The sequence below is a fragment of the Phocoena phocoena genome, chromosome X (genome assembly GCF_963924675.1).
Source record: "Phocoena phocoena chromosome X, mPhoPho1.1, whole genome shotgun sequence".
Taxonomy (NCBI): domain Eukaryota; kingdom Metazoa; phylum Chordata; class Mammalia; order Artiodactyla; family Phocoenidae; genus Phocoena; species Phocoena phocoena.
In genome coordinates this window covers 76,438,140-76,457,413 of record NC_089240.1, presented here as the reverse complement: position 1 = coordinate 76,457,413, position 19,274 = coordinate 76,438,140, and the positions used below count along the sequence as shown (strand labels likewise).

Genomic DNA, 19,274 nt, shown 5'->3' with positions numbered 1-19,274 from the left:
TACATATAGTGGTTATCAAGTGTGCAAACTATACATATATATAGTGCAAAAGTATATGTAATGATTATCAAGTGTGCAAAAAGAATAGTTGTGAATAGGTGTACATTTATATTGTAACCATCATTTTCGGTTAAATGACTATGGATTTTTCAGTTATTGTAAACTTGTTAGTTTTGAGAATCAGCTTATCAAGTAAGTCTTTTCTAGAAGAGCTAAGAAAAATTTTGTCCCCTTTTAGTCATTTAACAGTTTCCAACTTTACCTGTTTGTCTTTAGTAGCTTCTGAAAGGAGAAGATTCTTCTATGCTGACTTTTTCACCACATAGCTAATATTTTAAAATTTATCTGTATAATAGTTAAAAACAATCATGCTATTAAAAAAAACTACACCTAGAAATATTCTCTGGAAATCAAATTAAGTTCAAATTATTTCTTAAAAGAATTTATGCTATGCAGAAAAAATACATGGCTCTGCTAAAAAGAAAAGAAAAAAAAATTGTAGACCAATAACTGGAAGATAAAATGTTGTTGTTTGTTCCTAATGAAAACTCCTTAAATTTTGAAAGAAAAAACATATAATCTTAGTTATGTAAAATAAATTTTCATTCAAACAAGTATAACTCGAGCAAAATATGACTGGGGTTTTTGGCTTTTAAACTATTTCCTTACATTTAACCAAAAGTCTTTAATTTATATTTTGACAAACAACATGACCTTTGAAGGTGTGCTTGCTAAGCAAAAGTTTACAACTCCACTACATTAATCTATTAAAAGCCTAACATGTTAGACATTTTTAGCAGGAGAGCAAACACCTTTAAAATAAACAGGGAAAATATTTAATTTTCTGTAAATAAGCAAAACATAAGTTTAATAAATTGGATCATTCATAGTGTTTATGGAACTTTAAAACTTTAATGTATTTTGGGGTCCTAGGTAACAGGGACATGCTATTAAAATTAAGATGACTACAGAACTGTTTTTATAGTATTTTTCAAAACAAAATTCTTAGATTCAAGACAGATCTATGTTGTGATACAGCAGAGTATTATAGTGAAATTTCAGTCAAATTTTAAATTGCATGTACAAGATATATCTAATATTCAAGTTAGTAAATTATTTGAAATATGTAATATTGCCTTATAAAATGTAGGGTTTTTTCATAAAATCTGTCAATGAGTTAACATCTTTAATTTGTTCAAAATAATCACCACCTTTGCTACTTAATACACTCTTGTTCGATATTTACTATTCAAATCTATAACCAAATTAGTTGTAGCACTTTGGAACATTTCAGGCTATATGATCATTACACATCTAATTTTGCATTATTTACGTAAGCTCCTTTACCATGGTAAAAGATGTAATATTGTATGATGTAGTGAAAAGCACACTATCCAGAGAGAGATAAATTCTGTTCCAGACTGTCACTAACTAGCTTTTGTGACCTTGGGCAAGTCACTTCAAAAGAAATGGAACCTTCTGGAAAACAACAAATCTTAAGTAGGTATAACTGATCACACTTAAACAGTATTTGCGTTTTAGTAAGTTACTTTAGAAAAAATTGCAAGTTATGCACAAAGACCAAAAATCCCAAAGGATGACCTTCCTAAGCAAAAAACAAACAAAAACACAATAAACTAGAGATTCAGGGATATTTCATGTCTACGAGCATGTATTTCACTAAAATGTCCCTCTTTCTTTACTTGGAGGCACTGATAATGAGAACAGAAGGAAAATCCTAACAGCGAACAAATTAAGTATATTTTCATCAAAACATTGCTAGTTATGAGTTACCTCAGCATACTGCTAGTTCCGTCAAGCTTGAGTATTTATCTCATAACCTTTGCATTGTTGTCTGCAGAGAAATGTTAACCCTAACACAGAGTAAATGTCTAAGAGACATCTCCTTTCTCTTCCTTGCTTTATTAAAAATTTTAAATCATTGCATAATTCCCAAGATAAGTTATCTACAACCAGTGACCCAATCTATTTAGCATAGTGAAAAGCTCATGGAATTTGAAGCTACTCCTAATTCGGTGGTCTTAGGCAAGCCATTTAGCTAATTCTGGACTAGGTTGATTCTTCATTTGCAAAGAAAAAAGAAAGACAAGGAGGATAAAAACGTCTGCACCACCTAACTCACAGGATTATTTGGAGTGTTAGATGATTATATGTGAAGTTTTTTGTCAGGAGAAATTCACCAACAAATATCAATTTTATGTAGAGAAACTGTAGTTTTTAAGGAAACATTAAAATAAGGATAGTGTTTGTCTTTTATATTCAGTAGCACTATGGCAGAATATGTGTCATCGTTTATACTTTTAAGTCTACTAATTATCTCATGAGATTCATTAAAGAAACTAAACAGGGTTTGCTTCTCTGACAAAAAAAATATTTTTATAATACCTTCTACTAATCTAGCTCTTCCAAGGGAAAATGAAGTGTGAACTCCCAGTGGGTAAAACTATTCACCCCACGTGGTTAACTACTATTACAAAAATCTATCTTACAGAAATGCTTGAATGTAATTCAAATAAATGAGAAACCTGAAACCTCCCAAAGTTCCAGGTTGCAAGGATTGCCAGGACTTAGAGCGATACACCTTAGATTGTGATTTAACATTCTATATCTAAGCCAAGCCATAGCAATAATAGATTTTCCTTTTTTCTTCCAAAAACTCTCCCTCCAGACCTATTCTCACAAATATTTTTATCTTCACGCAGAAAGAAAACTATTAGGAACTTGGCTCTTGTGCCGGAACCTATTTTAAATTGGAACCAAATCCTCAATTTTTCCTAAAAAGCCTTATCAGATTTATTCATCCTAGTACTCTTCTCTTGTTCAATATGATCACATCTTTATTTCCCAGCCCACTATGACTATTGTGTCATTGCATATTTATATGTTTGAAGTTAGTAAGGCCAGTGATATTATTCTAATTGTGCTGAATAAAATTCAATGAGTGCTCACCACAACTTTCTAATAGAAACCCAAAACTCCTGAAAGATTAAACATAATAAATACATTGTTAATTGTTCCTTTGATGTATAGTCTTAAACATATTTGAACCTAAAATTTTAATACACACACTGGCTGATGGAATGAATATTGTCCCAGGGATCATGCTGTCTTTGACATTCAATAGATATGTGAACTTAAGGAAAAAAAAAAAACTTGTCTATGTGGCTTTCCTCATATGTCAAAATAGTCTAGTACCTGTTTCACAGGACTGTTGTGAGTTTCAGAGGAGACAAAATCTGTAAAATCCTGAAGTGTAAAAGAACAGTTTTAAAATGATAATGTAATCATTCACATAGTTAAAAACCTGGTAGTAGTGCCTTTCATACTTACTGAGAGGTACTATTTCAGGTAATTACTTTAGACTTAATGCAGAGACTCATGATGAATCTACTTGGTTTTTGGTTTTTTCTTCCCCCAAAACTCAGTTGTTTCAGTTACTGGCAAAGCATGTTCTTAAGTGATTTAGTTGCTAACATTAGTGTATGATATAAAGAAGATATAAAGTGAAAGGACATTTCCAAAGGAAATATTAAACATTATGTTCTCAGAATGTCTTCCATTTCTTTGAAAGATGATGCTTCCTTGAGTTGTCAGTCTCCATCCTGGAACCTAAACTTAACTTGGAATTCTAGTTTTTTCTAGTGAATATAATCCACCCATTTCCTTAGTAATGCTATTACTAACTTTTGCAATCCTAACATATTATTAGTAATTATAAGTAGTTCAACATTTGATGTACATTATATGATATTATCTACTGGCTGATTGTGTTCAATCTTCACTGACATCTATTTTAAATCTTTACTAAAATTATATGACTTATAATTAAAATTCTGTCCAGTTAAACAATATTTTCCTCAAACTAAAAAAACACATTCTAATGCAGAGAAAGCTTTCGACAAAATTCAACACCCATTTATGATAAAAACCCTCCAGAAAGTAGGCATAGAGGGAACTTTCCTCAACATAATAAAGGCCATATATGACAAGCCCACAGCAAACATCATCCTCAATGGTGAAAAACTGAAAGCATTTCCACTAAGATCAGGAACAAGACAAGGTTGTCCACTCTCACCATTCTTATTCAACATAGTTTTGGAAGTTTTAGCCACAGCAATCAGAGAAGAAAAGGAAATAAAAGGAATCCAAATCGGAAAAGAAGAAGTAAAGCTGTCACTGTTTGCAGATGACATGATACTATACATAGAGAATCCTAAAGATGCTACCAGAAAACTACTAGAGCTAATCAATGAATTTGGTAAAGTAGCAGGATACAAAATTAATGCACAGAAATCTCTGGCATTCCTCTATACTAATGATGAAAAATCTGAAAGTGAAATCAAGAAAACACTCCCATTTACCATTGCAACAAAAAGAATAAAATATCTAGGAATAAACCTACCTAAGGATATGAAAGACCTGTATGCAGAAAATTATAAGACACTGATGAAAGAAATTAAAGATGATACAAATAGATGGAGAGATATACCATGTTCTTGGATGGGAAGAATCAACATTGTGAAAATGACTCTACTACCCAAAGCAATCTACAGATTCAATGCAATCCCTATCAAACTACCACTGGCATTTTTCACAGAACTAGAACAAAAAATTTTGCAATTTGTATGGAAACACAAAAGACCCCGAATAGCAAAAGCAATCTTGAGAACGAAAAAAGGAGCTGGAGGAATCAGGCTCCCTGACTTCAGACTATACTACAAAGCAACAGTAATCAAGACAGTATGGTACTGGCACAAAAACAGAAAGATAGATCAGTGGAACAGGATAGAAAGCCCAGAGATAAACCCAGGCACATATGGACACCTTATCTTTGATAAAGGAGGCAGGAATGTACAGTGGAGAAAGGACAGCCTCTTCAATAAATGGTGCTGGGAAAACTGGACAGGTACATGTAAAAGTATGAGATTAGATCACTCCCTAACACCATACACAAAAATAAGCTCAAAATGGATTAAAGACCTAAATGTAAGGCCAGAAACTATCAAACTCTTAGAGGAAAACATAGGAAGAACACTCTATGACATAAATCACAGCAAGATCCTTTCTGACCCACCTCCTAGAGTAATGGAAATAAAAACAAAAATAAACAAATGGGACCTAATGAAACTTCAAAGCTTTTGCACAGCAAAGGAAACCATAATCAAGACCAAAAGACAACCCTCAGAATGGGAGAAAACATTTGCAAATGAAGCAACTGACAAAGGATTAATCTCCAAAATTTACAAGCAGCTCATGCAGCTCAAAAACAAAAAAACAAACAACCCCATCCAAAAATGGGCAGAAGACCTAAACAGACATTTCTCCAAAGAAGATATACACAATGCCAACAAACACATGAAAGAATGCTCAACATCATTAATCATTAGAGAAATGCAAATCAAAACTACAATGAGATATCATCTCACACCAGTCAGAATGGCCATCATCAAAAAATCTAGAAACAATAAATGCTGGAGAGGGTGTGGAGAAAAGGGGACACTCTTGCACTGCTGGTGGGAATGTGAATTGGTTCAGCCACTATGGAGAACAGTATGGAGGTTCCTTAAAAAACTACAAATAGAATTACCATATGACCCAGCAATCCCACTACTGGGCATATACCCTGAGAAAACCAAAATTCAAAAAGAGTCATGTACCAAAATGTTCATTGCAGCTCTATTTACAATAGCCCGGAGATGGAAAGAACCTAAGCGCCCATCATCGGACGAATGGATAAAGAAGATGTGGCACATATACACAATGGAATATTACCCAGCCTTAAAAAGAAATGAAATTGAGTTATTTGTAATGAGATGGGTAGACCTAGAGTCTGTCCTACAGAGTGAAGTAAGTCAGAAAGAAAAAGACAAATACCATATGCTAACACATATATATGGAATTTAAGGGAAAAAAATGTCATGAAGAACCTAGGGATAAGACAGGAATAGAGGCGCAGACCTACTGGAGAACGGACTTGAGGATATGGGGAGGGGGAAGGGTAAGTTTTGACAGGGCGAGAGAGAGTCATGGACATATACACACTAACAAACGTAGTAAGGTAGATAGCTAGGGGGAAGCAGCCGCAAGGCACAGGGATATTAGCACAGGGATATTAGCTCGGGGCTTTGAGACAGCCTGGAGGGGTGGGATGGGGAGAGTGGGAGGGAGGGAGACGCAAGAGGGAAGACACATGGGAGCATATGTATATGTATAGCTAATTCACTTTGTTATAAAGCAGAAACTAACACACCATTGTAAAGCAATTATACCCCAATAAAGATGTTAAAAAAAAAAATCACATTCTATTAAGATGTATCCACATTGCCTCTGAAACAGGAAAAAGGAGAACTGACCTAAAGTTATACAGCCAGATTTGATTACTCTAATTCACAACATTGTTTAATGTTTTTAGCATTTCTAATATTTGTTAGGTTAGTGCAAGTAATTATCTCCTATTTTTTCTTAGAGTTGTATGATCCTGAAATTGTCTAGTGCTTTACATCATATTCAATTCTATATAGTTTTTGAGTTTTAGTGCCATTGTAAATTAACTCAATTTTTCCTCATTCTGTCTCAAGTCTTGACCAGTGTATTTTCATAGAAGTAGTATCTCTACTTTCTATAGAGCGATTTTCCATCTCTAGCCTTTGAAAATAGGAATCTAAGAGCTCTGTCATTTTTCATCTGGTTTTTTGTTGTTGTTCTGTTCTTTGTATTTCTTCTCCTCTGTCTATTCTGCAGTTTCCCCCTTAAAAAAAGATATATGGTATTTTGCTTGCTATACATGCTTCCTCAGGCACATAGAAACAGTCAATGCTTAACATTATTAAATAATGTTAAGAGTAATGAAATCCAAGGCATTTTGGCAGACACACAAGTTCATTTAGCACTTACAAAAACCATTTCAATCCAGTTGGCCCTTTAGTTCACTGGGATCCTCAAGTTGACACCAAACAAGCTCTACTGGTTGCTATTAAAGTATCAGAGCTTAGAAAAGACTAATAGAGTTTCACCGGAAAGGCGGTAGCTGCTGAATCCCAATGCCATAATTAAGACATGAATCCCAGCTTTGAAGTGACAACTTTTTCAGTTGTTTCCCTAACCCTGCAGGATCCACAGCTGTGCCTCCTAACAAACACAGTTTAAACACTTAACAACTTGACTTATTTCAATAGCTCCTTTCAATGTTGTTTGTTTTAATTTGACACTGGTTGCATACCAAGAGGTACTGCACATAAAGAAATGACCAACGAAGATTTCCTAAACGGATTATGATGAAAAGTTCACTTAGATTAAATGGCTATTCTGCTGTAGTCTATGATAAAAATCTAAGTGTAAAGAAAGTAACTAGGCACCATGTCTAATTTACTAAATGTCTAATTTACCATTTGTTCCTGCTTTGAGGGGAGTTTTAGGGGATAGCAAATATAAAATAACCTCTACCAAGTCTCTTTCATCGTTGTTGTTGTTGCCCTAAAAAATGTCAGATACTAAAAAGAAAATAAAAATAATGTCTTCGAGCTAGGTAAATGAAAATTTAATTGGTCATTTTACTCTGATATCTGAATAATTAACTGATATGTTCATTTCCAATATGTCACAAATGAATATCTTCAAAGATCTATACCATATTAAAGTCAGAATTTTGGGATCTCGTTGGAAAAGTTCTTAAAATATTGGTAAGCTATTGACACCACGTGGTCAATGGTTTTCTTTTTGAAATTGTATAAATGTATGTACATAGTCCTTATAAAATAGATTTGAGTATAAAATGAGCAAGCAACTGTTTTTTATTCTGAGCTACAGTTTCACCTGATATAGTTACATCAAAGGTTAAAATCAATTTTAATACCCAAATGCAATAATTGTATATCATTTTTAATTTTTGAATATTCCATCCCTTGCAAAACAGCTACATTGAATCTTTTTTTTAAAATCTGTTACCAGACTTCCCTGGTGGCGCAGTGGTTAAGAATCTGCCTGCTAATGCAGGGGACACAGGTTCAATCCCTGGTCCGGGAAGATCCCACATGCCCTGGAGCAACTAAGTCCTTGCACCACAACTACTGAGCCTGTGCTCTAGGGCCCGTGAACCACAACTACTGAGCCCACGCACAGCAACTACTGAAGCCTGCACCCTCTAGCCACAACTACTGAGTCAACGTGCTGCAACTACTGAAGCCCATACGCTTAGAGCCCATGCTCTGCAATAAGAGAAGCCACGACAATGAGAAGCCCACACACTGCAACGAAGAGTAGCCCCAACTCGCCGCAACTTGAGAAAGCCCGCGCGCAGCAAGGGAGATCCAATGCAACCAAAAAAAAAAAAATCTGTTACCTTTTGCTTACTTCACCTTTTCATGCTTGTTTACCAGACTAAGAATTAACCCTTTGTTTTCAGTGTGGTTTGAAAGGCAGCAGCATCTACATCCCCAGGGAACTTGTTAGAAATGCAGAATTTCAGGCCCCAGATAGAATCTACTGAATCAGGATCTGCATTTTAACGGGGTTCCCCAGATGAATGGTATGCACATTAAAGTTTGAGAAGCACAGGAATAGAATATAACTTCCTAGAAACTGGAGTTTAAAATAAGTCATCAGCAGTGATGGTGATTAATTAGAAGTTGTGTATTGGCTCTATTTCTCAAGTGTTTAGATTCTGTTAACAGCTACACTGCTATATAATTTTTTAGCATTGGCCTTATATTCCCATAACTGTTTACTCTTGTATGCAATTCGAAGTCATTCAGAAGCCATATGATATTTAATGGATTCAAACTCCCTTCTTCAAATACTCCTTCTTTGCACTCATTCACTTTACAAAATGGCCAGCATATATCGTAAGTGTTTTATCTCATGGATGTTAAAACCGAGTTCATGAGCTAAGAAAAGTTGCAGGACAAGGGATGTTGTAAGAAATGTGGAGCCTGACTGAAGGCTAAAATAACAGTCTTAAACTGAGCAATTTTTTTCCTGGTGTAAGCAGAGAAAACAATGAAATCCTTCCTGATGACGGTAGAGCAAATTCTCCATGTAAAAGTTTTATTGTTTGTGTGTTTTTGTGTATGTTTATTACCCATTCTTAAGCGTCTTTTTAAAAAAAAATTAATGTATTCCCATGTTTTTTTGAAGATATTTGATCCTAGTAAAACTAGCAAACAAGTGTCAAATAACAGTTGAGATATTCCAAATATACAATATGAGAAGTGAGAGAGAAGCCAGCCTAGGCAGTTTCAAAAAGGTTGCATATTTCACACTAAACTGAAAACCAGGTCCTATCACCTAACACTCTGGCAGTGTTCTTCTCTACTTGATTTCTTTTTTGTCCCCTTCTTTCCCCTCTGCCACAAAGTAAAATAAAGCAGTCTAAGGTTATGCAGGGGAGAAAGGTAAGCTTTGCTTTGGCACATTTTGCCTACATTTACCTGACCCATATTCCCTTACACATACAACTCCCGACATGAGCAATAAGATCACGCAACAAGCAGACTGAAGTTTAGAAAATTCACTTAAAATTTTCCCCAAATTATATTTAAACCTTCAGGAAAATGTACATTAAAGTCCTTAGGTAAATATGTATTTATAAAAACAAAACCATCCTTTGGGGTATGTACGTTTCTTGCTATATTAAGTAAATGGGCTTTTCAAGTCCTTTTTAAAGAGTTAAAATATTTATATACTTTAATGCATTGATGCTTTAGTCTATTCACTCTACCTTCATGTCAAGATACATTTTGCATGTTTTATAACATCATATGCACAATAGACGTGTTTTTAATAATCTAAGTTCAAAACAAAGTGTGGAAAACATAGCATTTTCTATACCTAAGTCAGATTGGGAAATTGTACAGCTTAATAAAGCCAAAGAAATAAACAAGCAAGTCCTGGATATATTTAACTTTCTGATAAGGTACAAAACTATTTCTGCATTTGAGCAAAGGAGGGAACAGGCAAGGTTGTAGAGTAAATTAAATAATGTTATCACCCAATACCTTACATGAGCTCCAGTTAACACTCATTTCACATCTCTGAGACTTAGTTTTCTTTTCTGTAAAATTAAGGGGTTGGACTAAATGATCTTTCTGGTCCCTTCCACTTCCAGAGTTTATGAAACTTGGACCATTCTTGGTATATTATAATGTACCACCTGGCACTCGATATTTGTTAAATTTAATCTAATGTGACTATATATTACTTTTTTGTTGTTGTTGCTTATTGTTTTTGCCCAATCAGAATATAAGCTTCTCAAAGGAGATACTGCCTTAAATTTCTTTAAGGACCCCCTTTCTCAACCCAGTCCAACCACCACATTTAAAGTATTGTAATGCTGGACCAACAATAGGTTTTTAGATATTGAGGGCTAATGAATCAATGTGTTGAAACTGGAAATACTTGCAGAGCCAAGGGACAAGGAAAGAATACATGGTAGAGCTTTCTGTAAAACATCATATAAATTTTTTTCATTGGAAAGGGCCTTGAAATAATGTAAAACTTCTTCATTTTACATTTGGGAAAACTGTATTCCAGGGAGATGAAGTTATTTGTTCAAGATCACTCTCTGGATACTAATAAAATATAAATCATAAAATACCTTGTGTTCACACAATTTAAATAAACCTCTGCTCTCATTTCCTGTACCCAAAACCACAGGAAAAAGGAGTTTATAATCCTGAAGACAACAGTAAATGATTTGCATATTGGGAGCTTAATGTCCTTTGGTTGATATGATACAAACCTACACACAATTGATTCCCAAAGATATTTTGCTTCAAAGATGGCATATCAGAATAAAATCAGTATTTACAAATCATTGTCAAATATTCTCTAAAACAAATCCTATATAAAATATAGATGTCCTAAAAGAAAAACAAATTAGGCAATAACACTAAAAATGTGCCACATTAAGTAAAATTAAAGTTTATGGAGTGTCATTATGATGGGTCATAATTTGAATTATTCTTATAAATAAAACAGAGGAAGTGTATGAGCATATATGAGCATGTACTGTTAAATTTCAATAGTCTTATTATTTTATTATATAATATTTACAGGGTTAGTAAGAGGAGGAGAATATGACACAAGTAAACAGTTAAAAGATAGACTTATTTAGATATATTTGAATATACTTGTCTTTGAAATTTTTATTTTTTAATCCAAGAAGCATTATTTTTTGTTTTCTTTATATTCAGAACTTTGAGGAAATATACTCAAAGAAATACGAGGCAAGGCAGGTGTTGGGAAAAGCCCTGGTTTGGAAGCCAAAAGTCCTGTATAGGCTTCCCCTCTTACTAACTGCAAAACCTTAGAGATAGGATTTCACCTGTCTGACCTTCAGTTTCCTCATTGAAAAAATAGGTACAACCATGCTTTCTTTTTCTACTCAAAGTTTTTTATTAGACTAAAATATTTACTTTTAAAATTATATAAAATATAGGATACTGTATAATTTTTTATTTGTTTTCAGTATGTGGGCCTCTCACTGTTGTGGCCTCTCCCGTTGCGGAGCACAGGCTCCGGACGTGCAGGCCCAGCAGCCATGGCTCATGGGCTCAGCCGCTCCACGGCATGTGGGATCTTCCCGGACCGGGGCACGAACCCATGTCCCCTGCATCGGCAGGCGGACTTGCAACCACTGCGCCACCAGGGAAGCCCAGATACTGTATAAATTAAACTAGGAGAATGAATTGAAACAAGAGGGTGGCAGAAAATTTAATGTTCTGTTTTCATTTCATATGACAATAAATGAATTGTAAAAATCAGTACAATCTTGATTTGCATTCTAATAACTTGAAGATTTAAAAAGAAAGGAATTTTCATATAGTTTAATTAAAATCCATCAGGAAATTAGTTTTATTGTCATGCTAAAGGATATGTAAGATTAATATAGTTTTTATTGAGAGAGAAAAATCCTCTCCTAGAATTTATTCTCTTCTTTCTTTTGCCTTTCCTCTTTTTGTTTTCCCAAATCTACATATTCAAGATGAGCAGATTAGGTGGAAAAAATCATTCTTTCAGATCTGGGCTGGAAATGACAACTATAGCCATTGTCACCCTTAGATTTAAAATTTATTATACTGATTTGATGCTTAACACATTAAAGTCAATTAAAAGGGCAGCTTAAAATCCTTGATCAGTTGAGGATGTTTAGAGTGTAAAAGATAATAGAAGCATTTATGATTTCTGCCAAGCCACTCTTCTAATTCAAAAACCGTAATTGAAAAAGACTCTTTATCCAATTTATTTTTACTGTTTGATAATGAGAATGCAGTCTTTCTACAGATGTAACCAAATCTCAAGACACTTTTCACCCTAAAATAGCTTTCTTCATGTGATAAACCTGTGTTTTACAATTAATGTTGCACAGGGCATAAATCTTGAGGGACCATTACATACAGGTTATTTGATGTTTTCTCTCAACAAAAGATGAGCACATTTTGGGGATGATGCCTTCTAGATGAACTTCTATTGAAAAATGAAACCTTTTCAAATAGGATTAGATTAACTTAAACAATGCAAGCCAGTCTGGAATATCAAGGCATCTTACATAGTTTTCTTCATTCTGGATACTGAATGATCAATAAAGTCTTCAGATAATAGAACTCTGCTCAGACAATGACATGTAATTTGGAATGTTATAAAGTCAATCCAATTAAATATACTTATAAATTTTATTTTTCACAAAGGTAAAATTTACATATGTCATTGATGAAAGAATGTATCATCTATTTTTATGGCATACTCTTTCTTACCTCCCCAATTCCCAGTGATGTTGAGCCAACCTCAGTGCATGTGGAGATACGGACAATTTGAGAATTGCTCATTTCCCACACACACAAAAATAACTTCCTACAAATGCAGTACAAAGCAAGGGTTCCTTTACCTCTGAAGATTGACATAGTAACTGTGTATGTTCGTATGAACATGCTTTGACAAAGGCCTTAAAGTCCTTTGTGTGTGTGTGTGTGTGTGTGTGTGTGTGTGTTAGGAGAGATCTGTCTGAGGCGGACACCTTCTCAAAATATTTAAATTTGAGCCCCTATGACAATTCCACAAAGCAAAAAGGAGGGGGAATAAAAATGAGAAAGAAACTTTCACTGAAAACATAGAAATAATGACCCATGGGAAGAGGACACACCAGAAAGAATGGGATGCCGAGAAACAGTTTCAGGAGTGTATGGTGAGAAATTCAGAAAAGTTGAAAATACTCCCCAAAGTACAATATTTAAATCCCTAGCTGTAACCAAAGGAAAACAGACATTTGCAGGCATGATAAAAAATATAAGAAATCCAAGGAATTCCACTATAAATCTTGTTTGAAATAAAACAGCAAAAGATATACACAGATGGCAAGAAATATTCTCGTGAGGAAAATTTGAAAAATCTGTAAGTTTAAAGTAGAGTTTCCGTGGTTCCTTTTTTAAAAAAAACATCTTTGAGGTCACTGAAGGGGAAGAGAGTCCAAGGTAGCTAGTGGGAAGAAAGAAGTAAAATGGAGATTAGTGGAGAAATTACCTAGGTAGGTAATGCAGGGAAGCAGCAGCGAGGGAAGACTGATGGGAGAAGGAAAAAGAATAGAGATAGAGATGTTTGCTAGGGCCTCAAGAGGAGGAAAAAGCCAAGATTAAGGGACTCTGATGGTTGGTAGAGAAAGAGCTGAAGTGGGTAAGGATGGGAGGGATGATATGGTGCACGGAGATGATGCAGGGAGGTGTGTGGAAAATGAAGTGCGGTGGGCATAAGTGTGCTTGCAAGTGACTGAAGGAGTTTACTCTGATGGTGGAAGATGGGGAATTTGGAAGGTTGGGTATGGAAGCCGAGATGAGCCTAAAGATAAAACTATAGAGATGATTATGACTAAAGAGAAATTCTCTTTTCCAAAATGACATTCTTAGTTTTATTGATTTACCTTAGGCCCTCTTCATTCATTTGTCCTCTTCTCTGGATGTTACAGTATCTTCTTACCTTATTTACCTCAACTCTCTATTCCAATGCATTAGTTTATTCAAATACACATTTAAAGAAAACAACAAAAATGTTTCTATTGTGTGCCACCTACTGCCTAATTTTCTCACCTGTTTATTTGTTGTTGTTTTTAACATATCTGCTTTAAAAATCTTCAAAGTGGACTATGCCTACAAAATACACACACAAACCCCCTAACTCCACAGTGGGACATCAAGCCTCACCCCCACCCGCCCTTTCCTTACTTAAGTCTGTATCAGGTTCTTCCAGGTCTACCTCCTGGCTAGCCACTGCTTATGAATGCCTATTTTTCAAAGCCAGAGAGACACCTTCTTTATGAATCTTTTTTCAACTTCTTAGCAAAAATTAATTCCTCCCTCCATTATGTTCAATTAGAGCATTAATCACATTGTATCATAAATTTGTCAAAGTCTCCTGGCTCACAGAAACCCAAACAACCTTTTCCCATTCTCTTTTGCATTCCTGTAGCCTAGCACATTGTCTGGCACAGTAGGTGACTAATTAATGTTTGCAGATTCTTTGGTGAATAAATAAACAGATGACCCTCCTTTAAAATACATGAAGCAAGATTATTGGAGAAAATCAGATTTCAAAATTTCATCCCCTGAATAATTCCCCTTCCTACTAATAGAAAATGTGGCAGCCATACATATTTTGTCAATTTAGCTTAAACCAGTGGTTTATATAAAGTCTCCTTGTCCGCACGCCTCCCCTCTCTTCGCCAAGAACCTTGTAAATCCTGATTAAAGGCTGTTGTGGACTGCTTGCACAGAGAAAAGGAGAATTTTCTGCTTTCTAAATCCCTTACCAGATTTCTCCCTGCCACCAGCAGTCTGGAAGCTCTCTATCAGGAATTTCTATCTTTCAAAGAACATAAAGTTTTGAATACAAAGAGAAGAAATAATATGAAAACTGCAATTCCTTCTGCCAGGCCTCCCAGCTGCCAAACCCCAACATTGCTTGGGCATCCATCAGAATCGCATTCAGGTGATTAAAAAAAAAAGTCTCCTTTCAACCTTTAGCAAATGATTGAACTCTAAAAACTGAATGCGCTTTTATGCTTGGTCTGAGTTTCCTTCCCATTCCTGTATTTCAAACGCATAGCAACTCTAAGTTTGCTGGCTTTGCTGATATAACATGTAAGGGAAGCCTTCCACCCAAGGGAAGAAAACAAAACCCCAGATTTACAAAACAGAAGAATTCTTTGCTCCTGCTCCCTTTCCCCCAAATCTCCTACCTGCCTCCAAACCAAAATACAGTCAGTAGGTAAGCAGTTTGTTGCGATCCTCTCTGAAGATAATTTCCTTGGGAAGGAAACTCAGTTCCAAGGCCCAGACGCCTCCACACACGCTGCCTTCATGCCCTCCCTCTTGCCCTGTGCAACCTTCTCCAACTGCGCGCTGCGGTCCTTCTCCCAGAGCTAAAGAAAAAAATTGTCTGCAATCAGGGGAAACGGATTAGCCTCTAATTCGGGGAAGCAGGGGGTTGCTCCCTTAAAGGGAGAAGAGCAGACTCAGAAAGGAAGTCGCAGCGGGCTTCCGTCTTGTAAAAGCCCATTTCTGAATCTTCCCAATTTGGCGCGCCGGTCTCTAGGAGTGACTGCGCAGCTTTATAATAAAGAGGACGGTGGCCTGCCCCTGCGGCAGCAGCTCCTAGAGGCTTTTGTAACTTCCAATTTTCAGTCCCTTCTCTCACTTAAGGGGACTCTCCACCCTGTGCCAGCGCCTCCAATCGTCCCCCTCCCACACCTCGCCATTTCACTGGGAAGACGACCCTCTTCGCTTTCTAGGGAGCTTGTTCTGTTGAAAGCAAAGAGACAGCCACAGGATTTTAAGGATACCGGTCTTCACATCCCCCTTCCTTATAATCCAGGGAGGAGAGAAAACAGCGGAAATTTAACACTGGTAACTATTATTTCATCTGAAGAACTAGCCTTCTAGAATGCCGCTAAATAAGTAGATTCATAGTGAATAGTGAAGGTGCAAGCTGAAAACAGGAAGGACTGGGGGGGAGGGTCGTGGGGGACAGGGACAAGGAGGGAAGGAGTGCAGGAAGACCCTACATCTGTATCAGATTCCGGGTTCAAAACCGACCGCGGCCGGGACCGCAGTAACCTCCCCGGCCCCGGCCGCCTCGGCGCGCCTGTGGGGAGCGAGTGAGCGTGATGGATGGGCCGAGAGCGAGAGCGCGGGAAGGAGGCCGAGAGAAGCGAGGGCGGCTGCGCACAGGCCGGGACCAGCCGCTCGGCCTCCTCTCCGCCCGCCGAGGCCCTCCGGGGCTGACATCATTGCCAGAAGGAGGGACTGCCCATGCGAAGGCGTCTGGAGAGCGAGGTTCTCGGGCCTCGCTGGCGGAGGCGCTCCCTCGCCGCTTGGCAGGCGCAGCGCGGTGGTGGCCGGATTCAGCCCGCGTGAGCTGCGCGCGGCAATTCTTATTTTAGCGGAGGGAGGAAGGTATATTTAGACCTTAGCGCGTCCATCTCTGGGTTCATTCGTCAGAACCGCCCGCACACCGTCCGCGCTCCCTCCGACGAACCAGACAAAGGCAAGAAAGGGGGAAACACATACAAATACTATTACTTCGACTTGCTTTCAAATGTCCCCCCACTCGCCCAGGAAAGGATAGCTCTAAGGCTGAGATTTCCCGCCGTGATTGTTTCAAACAAGATTGAGAGTGGAATTCCATTTAGTCTTCCCCAAGTTCAGAAGGTGCCCGAAAGTACCCTTTTTTTTCCTTGAGTCACACCTGTTTTAACCTTTCATGGGATGGGAGGAGTCTCTTTAGTCTAAAGCGCCGCTACCTTCTCCGGTGTTTTGCTCCATGTTGAGGATTCTTCGCACGCTCCTCAGGTTGTTTCCTTGTTGCAGCGCTAAGAGCACGCAAGCGGTGTCAACACCCTCGCCCCCTCCCCACATTTCCTGTCCCCTTCACCGCCTATCGCGATGTTTAAACAATTTCTTCCACACACTTTCCTTCGCACAGTAACGGCTCCTATGTGGGGTTTAAAACCAAGCTTGGGATGTTTCCACGCAAGGACTCGCTTTTGTTTGGTTCTCCCTGCTTAATTTTATTTATTCTTTTGTCCTCGCTCCTCCCTCTTCTCTCAAGTCTTTGCTTTGTGGGTGTGTGCCGCAGTGGCACAAGTTTCTATTCCCAGCCCCCTAGCCAACATTTTGGAAGGGCACCCCGCTTGGAGACTCGACCGCGCGCCCGCAGACGCGCGCGCACACGCACTCCACATGCGCGCCCCAGCGCCCCCACACCCCAAACCGCAAAGGAGGCCAAAGCAGTGAAGCGCAGAATAATTCATTCTGAAAGCGGAGACGCCGTTTGCTGTTGAGCTCTATAAGTCTTTCCTTGGGGGAGAAAAGGAAGTGGTTGGAGCTATACGCTCTTGGAAAGTGACACACACACACACACACACACACACACACCTTTATTTTTTCAAGGGGAGGATGTCAATTTGCGGCTAAGCGCGCACATGCAAGTCGTGTCTCCAACCGAGGGCAGACTGCCGCTCCGCTCTTCCAAGTCTCTAAAGAAAAGACCCATTTGCCGCTATGAGCTTTTAAAAAGTCACCTTTTCCGATGACTATCTTAAGAGGCATTCATTATCGCGAAAAGGGGCTGTTTTATGGCTACGCGCTTAAAAAATTAATTCCTTTGTGGACACATAATCTGTTTTTCGGTCCTATCTTAGTCCACGTCATTCATTTATGGGATAGGTAGGCGGGTTTTGACTAAGGGATTAAAAATCATTTCTTTACAGAAAGAGCAACCGCTTTATGTTCGGCTACGCTCTTAGAAAGTCTTTTTTTTTTTTTTTTAATGAGAAAATGATGCCGTTTTTCTGCTATGCAATTATAAGACGTTCCTTTTTTTAGAGCTAGGCAGAATTTTCCACACCTACCATCTCCACATCCAGCAGGTGCTGGCTGAGCACAGCCCCAGAAGTAGGACGGGAAGGAAGGGCGGGGAGGCAAGCGTCAGGCGGAACTGCACGGGGGACCCTGCGCGCTCCGTGGCGCGCTGCACTCTCCTCTCTGCGCCGAGGGTCGGGCTCCCAAGGATTAGAGCCAGCCTGGCACGGATCCAGATCCGGAGACCCCAGAGATTGGAGCGCAGCGGGGCCGGACCGCCCTGGAAGTCCGAGCCGGGCTCTGGGCTCCGGCCTTTGCCCCTCTGCTCAGACCGCTTCGCCTGGCTAACCCGAGAATCCGGAGTGTGATCTTTTCCCAGCCCCTGCCGCAATCTTGAGTTTCTCTCAGCTTCGCAGAAGCTGGCTGTATCTGTTAAAGTGAAAGACCTTTTTGCACGGCCAATGTTGAGGAAATTCATGCGCGGACACTTTTCTGACAAAAGTGAGAGTTTTTTCAAAGTAACCAAGCCAAGCCGACTGGTGGCTGTGCCAAAAAGATATTCTAGCCGCACTCACCTCCAGGGTTTGCTCTTTCTCTTATCTCCAGGGAAGAGATGGGGGAAGGGAAGACACAGGAAGCGTCTCTAAAATCACTCTGTGGTCCTAGTCAAAGACCCCAAGAGCAGGCAGGCGGAAGCCTCCGCGCAGTAAGTGCGGGACTCACGCTTCACACGCCGCACTCTGTTCTGGCACCCGGACCGGATACTTACCTTGTTGTCCAAGCCACTAGAGGAGAAATGAGGTGGTAAGTAAAAAAGAGAAAAGGCTTCCGCTAGCCCCACGGAGACTGCGACTGCTGTAGCGGGGCTCTGCCGCCACAGCTCGCAGTCCGCGGAGCAGTTGGAGTCGCGAAGGCTTCCTTTGAGGCTGTTTGGGCCGCCCGGGTTGCCTGGGCTGCCTGTGTCGCCGCTGCCAGTGCCACTCTGCGCACTCTGTTCAACTGCCTTTTTGCTTTGCCGCGCGGGCCGCTGCGTGCAGCTTGAGCTCACGGCTCCTCCCGCCCAGACAGTTCGCCGACTGCAAGGAGCCAGTGCCGAGCCAGCCCTTTTCAATGGCGAGTGGGAGGGACTCGATAGAGGGGGAGAAGGGGGAAGGAAGGGGGGTGAGCGAGTGGAAGGCGGGTCGGGGGAGAGAAGTGAACCAGTGCCCTGACCGCCTGCTGGGAGGGGATGGCGCAGCACCAACTGCTGGGTACCCCCCTCTGGTCCCCACTCCCTGCACCCCACGGCTCCAGGGGCGGCCCCTCCAGGCTAACGGGGAGCCGGGGGAGAAGGGCGGGGGAGAAATGGAGGTAAGCTTAGGAAGTTACCGTTCGCCGCCCCAAGAAGGCGGCAGGAAGCGCGCTGGCGGC

General features: G+C 39.2%; 1 protein-coding gene across 1 annotated transcript in view; it reads right to left on the bottom strand.

Annotated features, from left to right (window-relative positions):
• PCDH11X (protocadherin 11 X-linked) overlaps positions 1–18,875 on the bottom strand; it is a 757,630-nt gene extending 738,755 nt beyond the window's left edge. The window contains exon 1 of the mRNA XM_065900626.1: positions 18,634–18,875. The gene's annotated coding sequence lies outside the window, so the exon portion shown is untranslated. The remainder of the gene's footprint in view (positions 1–18,633) is intronic.
• Positions 18,876–19,274: the final 399 nt, after the last annotated feature.